Source organism: Balaenoptera musculus, chromosome 7 (assembly GCF_009873245.2).
Source record: "Balaenoptera musculus isolate JJ_BM4_2016_0621 chromosome 7, mBalMus1.pri.v3, whole genome shotgun sequence".
NCBI lineage: Eukaryota > Metazoa > Chordata > Mammalia > Artiodactyla > Balaenopteridae > Balaenoptera > Balaenoptera musculus.
Window position 1 is genome coordinate 72,934,222 of NC_045791.1, and position 7,908 is coordinate 72,942,129.

Here is a 7,908-nt window from a genome sequence, read left to right on the forward strand (position 1 = left end):
CTACAAGGAAAAACAAAAGATGCTTCTTTATTGTACTTATTCCCCTCCTTGGTTTCCAATGCCTTCCTAGAGTGAAGAAATTTTTCTAGAAATATTGACGATGGTAACATTTGTGTTATTCTTAGTAATCTCTTTATGGAAATAATGAAAAAGTCATAGGAACATCAACAATGAATTAATGTAAATGCAAATCACCATAAACTAGGCAGGCATGCAAGTGGAAGATCTTCCAACATTTTCCTCTTAATGCTATGGAGGAAATAGCAATTGCAAACACATCTCTAGTGTCTAGTCTAAATTTTAACATGATTAAGAGATTTCATGCATTGTGTCCCAAAGAGAAGGCAATCAGGAAAATAATTTTGCATGCTGTATATAAATGAGTACCACCACATTAATACTAGTAAAGACACAAACTGCAATTACTTTTTCTTTTTCCAACTTTCAGGCATTTAGCATTTCTACCTTAATAAAATAGACAAACAATTTCTGAAGAAAACAAAGTGACATAATGCTTCTGAAAATTCTCTTTTAGTATAAATAACTTGTCCTCATTTATACTCTTAAAAGGTAAAATTTACATGATCATTTGAGAGGAAAATGTTAAGAATCTATTTGGAGTTGGTAAAATGATATGCAAACAAAGAAATATATTAGTACCATTGTGGTGAGGTCCATAATGGAGAATAGGGAGCAATGCAATAACACATAAGGATCTCAAGTGTGAATGTCCTAAAATCAATGCAGAAAATAGATAAATGCTTGGAATAAAGATTAAAGGATATACAATCAAACCCTGATAGATTTAGTCAAATAATAAATGAAAGCAAGCACAATAACTTACTTCAATGGTGAAAAATTACAGAATATATTCTTCAGCAAAAATAGACACTAATGGCAATAACAGTTTATTTCTTTTTTAAAACATCCCTATTGGAGTATAATTGCTTTACAATGGTGTGTTAGTTTCTGCTTTATAACAAAGTGAATCACCTATACACATACGTATATCTCCTTATCTCCTCCCTCTTGCGTCTCCTTCCCATCCCCCCATCCCACCCCTCTAGGTGGTCACAAAGCACCGAGCTGATCTCCCTGTGCTATGCAGCTGCTTCCCACTAGCTATCTGTTTTACATTTGGTAGTGTATATATGTCCATGCCACTCTCTCACTTCGTCCCAGCTTACCATTCCCCCTCCCCGTGTTTTTACATGCCTATGCATTTGTGTTTTTCTCAGCCACTTAAGACAGAGGAATAAGTAATTGTATTTTGTGGCATAATGTACATAAAATCATAAGGTTTAGTGTGGTAGAATTGACTTTAGAAAAGTAAAAATGAAAATGCATTGTTTGTTGAATGAAAAAATGATTAAATTCATTTACAAGATAAAGAGAACATGTCATAACTATTTTATACCTCCTAGAAGACTTTTGAAAAAGACTTTAATTTCACTCTTGAAATAGCTGAACAAGACAAAAGAAAGACATAGTGGGAAGGGATGACCTTGTATCTTGTTAAATAACTATGACATATGAAAAGACTTTTCGGATTGTTTGGCTCAATCCAGTTACAAAGAACAAAAATATGTGGCAGTTTTCTAAGCCAATTGTGGGTTATTATGAGGACAAACAAAAGTGTAAGGAAGAATAGCAAAGTATTCTGGAAGAGGATCAGCCTGGACTCCCAGTGAAGTGGATAGTTTTCCAAGACGCATAACAAGTGATCTTATTGTCCTCTCTTCACAGCAGCAACAGCAACAGGCATATTTTGTTCTTTATTCAAACTATCTGTCATGATGGCAACTCGGATATCTTTTCCTTTATTGATTTCTTCTGTTGTCATTACTAATAAACTCTAAGTAAGGCTTTTCTGCAAATTTCACGAGAATATATCTGATTGGTTGGAAATTCTTCGTCCAGTATACAGTGATCTGTTTCTTAATCTGTGCACATCATTGGCCTCTGGCTAAGCCATAGATGACCTCTTTTTGATGGGTCATTGACTCAAACCTAAACAACTACAGTCAGGATAGAGATTTCAATTTATGGCTTAGGAATAAAGACAGCTTGAAGAAGCTTTTCTTAAAAAGAGGTAGTATCAAAAGGCATTAAGGAACTCAGTTTCTGGTGTATGACAAAAATGAGGACTGAGACAACCATAGGTATGAAAACTCAGGTAACTAATGTATTATGAGTCTAAATTTCCTCATCTGTTAAATGCGGATTCATCAAAACATTTTCTGAATCTCTACTGTGTACTAGGTACTCTTCTGGGCACTCGAAAAATAATTTTGTTCTCCAGTGAAAAATAGAGCCCTCATGGAACTTATATTCTGGTGTGGGAAATTATGGATGAAATAAGTAAACAACACAGGAGGTTCAAAAGTGATTAAATGCTATGGGGAAAAATGACATATACATAGAGAGAGAACAGGATAAGAAGGATTAGGGGTGCTTAGTGGGGGTGTTGCAAAGATTAATAGGATGATCATTTCAGTGAGAACGTGTACAGTTGAGCAAAGACTTTTGAAGGAAGTGAGGTATTGTGATTTTTTAAAATATTGATTATTTCAAAAGTTAATGATGATTTTGGAAAGATGCTTCTACTGCACTGGTATTCTAAACATAAAACAATCTAGATTACTACTTATTCTCCGAATACCCTTAGACGATACAGCTTCCATTTATTCACACATTCTTTTCTCTCTACTATGAGTAATTCTTACTCAGCAATGGCAAAGTATCAAAAATATTATTTTCTTGACTAGGTCCACATAAAGTGTTATCTGCTGTTTCATGAAGTCTTTCCTGACACCCAATGTACACATCCCTTTTTAAATTATTGACCCAACCATCTAATCATTAATTCCACCTACAACATTGATGAAATTCCTGCTATGTGCCTAGTGAGTGTTACTTCTCGGAGTGACAAACATGAGTAAAAAGAATACTTAAGCTCAAGTAGTCTGAAGTCTAGTTACTATCTCCTTTGACGCTGTCTTACAGTATTCCCAATATTTCATTTCACACTTTCATTATTTGTGTTATTCCTATTTAGTTGTTAGATCATGGGCTTTCATGAGACCAACCTGAACTTGCATCCTGGTTCCCTACTTTTACTTTAGTTCAAGTGCAAAGTTTTTATTACTGTTTTTAATTTTAAAAGTAAAATCCATAACTTCCTTAATCTACTAAGAAAGCATTACAGTAATATATAAACTTTAAAATGATATACAAAAAAGAGAAAGTTATATATTTTCTCATTTGAGAATATTGATGTAAAAAACCTTAAAAATACTAGTAAATCAGTTCAAATTACAATAATAATTAATTCCTAGGGCATATTACCCCAAGAACATGTGGATTATTGAGTTTTAAGGTATCATCTAATGTACTGCATTACATGAATGAATTAAAGAAACAAAAATAACTTGTAATTTTATTGGTAGATGAAGGAAAATATTTGATAAACAAACAGCTAACATATATTAACGAGGAGGAAGAGGAGAAGGGCGCAGGGGTGGGAGCTGTTGATGAAGCTACCACAGCAAAAGTTCTCCCCCCTCCCCCCTTCCCCTCCTCTTAAGACCCCTAGAAAGGTTGAAGCTGCCACCACCTGCAGTCGGTGACCTCGGCACCCGCCGGCGGATAGAGGGAGGAATCAACAGCTTGGAAATTCGGCCAAGTGATCTGGCAGGATGGGCATTTGCCTGACCTATTTTGTAGAGGAATTGGATGGCATACGTGATTGAGGTGGTATTGTGGGTCTCTGAAGCCTATGAAAGGTAGAAACTCAACCATGATTTCTTTTTCAACTCTACAGTATTCCCTTCCTTGAAGTCTTCATTTTTACATTAGTCTCAGGCAGTTATACTTAAGCATGAACACTGACGACAAACTGGAAGGATTATTTAAATGTGGCAGCATGGATGAAATGCAGTCTTCCAGGGCAATGGTTGTAATGGGTGGAGTGTCTGGCCAGTCTACCGTGTCTGAAGAGCTGCAGGAGTGAGTGCTTCAAGACTGGAGTATGCCTCACCAGGAGATCCTTGCTGCAGATGAAGTGTTAACAAGAAAGTGAAATGAGACAACAGGATATGATATCTCATGATGAACTCATGGTCCATGAGGAGACAGTGAAAAATGATGAAGAGCAGATGGAAACACATGAAAGACTTCCTCAAGGACTACAGTATGCACTTAATGTCCCTATAAGTGTAAAGCAGGAAATTACTTTTACTGATGTATCTGAGCAACTGATGAGAGACAAAAAACAAATCAGAGAGCCAGTAGACTTACAGAAAAAGAAGAAATGGAAACAACGTTCTCCTGCAAAAATCCCTACAATAAATGAAGATGGATCACTTGGTTGGAAACCCCCTAAATCTCACGTTTGTGAGCGCTGCAATGCTGCCTTTAGAATGAACTATCACTTACAGAGATATGTCTTCATTCATACAGGTGAAAAACCATTTCAATGTGACATGCGTTTCATACAGAAGTACCTGCTACAGAGACATGAGAAGATTCATACTGGTGAAAAACCATTTCGCTGTGATGAATGTGGTATGAGATTCATTCAAAACTATCATATGGAAAGGCATGAGAGAACTCATAGTGGAGAAAAACCTTACCAGTGTGAATACTGTTTACAGGTGATGAGACAAACCATGCTTCTGCCACATCAACACAGGACTTTTTGGATCAAGTGACTTCTCAGAAGAAAGCTGAGGCTCAGCCTGTCCACCAAGCTTATCAAATGAGCTCTTTTCCGTGCTCCATATCACGGATCCAGAGCTGGAATAGCTCCTCAGTTTAGCACTGCCAATGGACAGGTGAACCTTCGGGGACCAGGGACAAGTGCTGAACTTCCAGAACTTCCCTTGGTGAATGTAAATGATAATAGAGCTAGGATGACATCCTCACCTGATGCCACAACTGGCCAGACTTTTGGCTAAAAAAAATGTGTAAATAATACTGGCACTTTAGAACAGATTAATCAAGAGTGGGGTTACCCTGTAAAATGGAGTGCTGTACGGATTTAAGAGCAATGCGTTAAAACAAGTTAAGCTGATATGAATAGCAAGATAATCCAATAACTGCATTTTGTTTGGTTAGTCAGCATTCTTTGAACTGCCTTACATGTTGTCCACCTTTATAGAAGCAATGCATTATTTGTTTTAGATCAGAAACTTGCTATTCCACCTACACCAAACTTAAAAGGAAAAAAGAAAGACTTTCACACAACTGTTTCATAACTGATAACCTTGTACATTCTTAGGAGATTAGTAATTGTGTGAAATTTACTCATACTGTTTCTAAGTTTTTCAGCATAGTCATGGCACGTCAGCAGGGAATCTGAGTATACTTTATAGACAGAGTGAATTTAAAAGTTAAAATGTCAAGAGATTATGGCTTAAATGAATTAGTATGTCTTATAGGGGGAAAAAAGGAAACCACCTTTTAAAAAGAATGATATGCCATAGGCCATTGATTTTCATTTTGCATTATACTGACATGGTTTTTTTTTTTTTTTTGAGAAAAAAGTAATAAAAATCTGATAGTCTAAGGAAAAAAAAACATATATTGAGTATTTACTGTGAAGCAGGTAACGTTCTAACTTTACATTTATCGATTCAATTAATCTCACCACAATCTGGTGTAATAAATACAATTGCTATTCCATTTACAGAAGAGGAAATTGAGGCACAAGAAATTTAGATAACTTGCCCAAAGTCTCATACACATAAATAGTTGAGTATGGTGTGAACTTAGAGACCCTAGTTCTAGCCAAGAAAAAAAAACTTCTTTAACATGATAAAATGTATCTGCCAGAAATCCACATGATTCATTTCAACATACTAGAAGAACTTCCTTTGAAGTCAGGAATGAGGAAGGATATATGCAATAATCATTATTTTTTAACATTGTGTTAAGGATTGTAGCCAATGGATTAAAGGAAAAAAATATACATATATTTTGGGAAAAAAGAAACACATTGATTATTTAAAGACAGTGTTTTATCTAATTAGGAAATCTTTATGAATCAACTGATAATTTCTAGAATAAGCACACAGAAATAAAATTATTATACAATAATAGTAACCTTACCAAAAGGCCAAAAATATTTACTAAAAATAACTACAGAATTTAACAGCAATGTATGAATGTCCATAAAATGATTTTGTATGTCATTTTTATATGAATATACTGAATATTGTGAATATACTGATTGATATAAAATTACTTGATAAATTCAAGATAGTGCAACTTTGGGCAGAAATTAACTAACTAATTATAACCAGAAATATAAATGTACAAAAATAGCCAAAATTTTTTTTAATAAGAAAAAAATGGGAAGTGGTTATCCATACCTATTGTGCATATACAGACATATATATGTCTGAATGTATGTACACACACACACACAACGCTATGGATATAAGGATTATATAGTTATGGTACAAAATAAATACATCTGTGGAACACAGAATTCTGAAAAGGACTTCATTTTGGGGTATCTGAAAGATGACAGGTATCTTTTTAAAAAGTCATTTAAATATAGTAAGAATGGAGAGGACTTTTACATACAACAGAAAAATTAAAAAGTCAAAATAGAACAAAATGATGGATTTGTGTACGGCAGAGACATCTGTATAGCAAAATATACTGTGATCAAAGTTAGTTGACAAATGATACACCATAAAGATATTAATAATCTCTTTTATAAAGAATAGTTTGCTACTCTTAACATATAAAGAAAAAAGTTTCTTTTCACACATGCATCTTAACTAAATAAGAAAAAGACCATTTCAAAAAAAAAAGTAGCTAAAGATTATGAACAATATACAAAGAAAAAATGAAAACATGTGAAAGAATGTTACTATCATTTATAATTAAATAAAATCAAATTAATATAAGAACAAAAACATTAACCTATACAACTACAATGGTTAGAGAGAGCAATCAATACCATAAGAACCTAACAAAAAAACTGGTGAGAAAGTAACCTAGCCCAATTGCTTTGTAAGTTAATTTTGCACTATCTATAAATATTTAAGTATGCTGCCTTTTGTTTCAACAATTCCAATGCTAGAGATTTATCTTATGTAAAAGATAAGCAACCATCATGTTCGTTACAGCATTATTTATAATAGTTCCCCTACCCTAGAAAAGTTGTAAAAAAAATGTAAAGATATTTAAAAATTATTGTTTAATTAATGGAATACTCTCCAATGCAATTATGTAGTTTCACATGTTAGCAAAGAATGCACTTTTAAGTCTTACACAGCAATTCACGTAACAGTCTGTACAGACTGATACCATTTTTGCCAACACAAAGTCTGATTTTCTGCTTATGTGTATATGTACACATGTTTGTATGTATTTAATGCTTGTTTATTAAATTATACATACCAAATATTTACTGTGGTTAGTGCTGGGGAGTGGGATTGGCGGCAATGATGGATAAATACTTTTATTTACCTTTATAACATTTTCCACTGTGAATTATTTTATTTACAATTAGCATGAATCATTTTTTAATGAACAATTCCAATCTGCAAAAATATAAATAAAAAATATAAAATAGTACAAATGATAAGCTGTTTGAATTTATCATTGAAAAATCTATGTAAATTGTCCTGATTATCCTCTCATTTAGTAAAATATAAATGAAAAACACTATTCACAGATCAAAAAAGTGTCAACCTATTAAATTTTAAAATTGGTGTATTACTATTAGATTATCTTTTTAATTGAAAAATTCTTCTCTACTTCAGTGTGAAATTCCAACATGGCTATTCTTTTCCCTTCACCTGTTTCCTTTTCCTATCTTTATAAAGTTCAAGCAAGGTAGAAATGTTCAAAAGGAAGACTTTAAGACATTTCATTTTCAGATTTGACCAT

General features: G+C 33.5%; 1 pseudogene; it reads left to right on the forward strand.

Annotated features, from left to right (window-relative positions):
- Nucleotides 1–3,880: 3,880 nt before the first annotated feature.
- LOC118897968 lies at nt 3,881–4,712 on the forward strand (annotated as a pseudogene).
- Nucleotides 4,713–7,908: the final 3,196 nt, after the last annotated feature.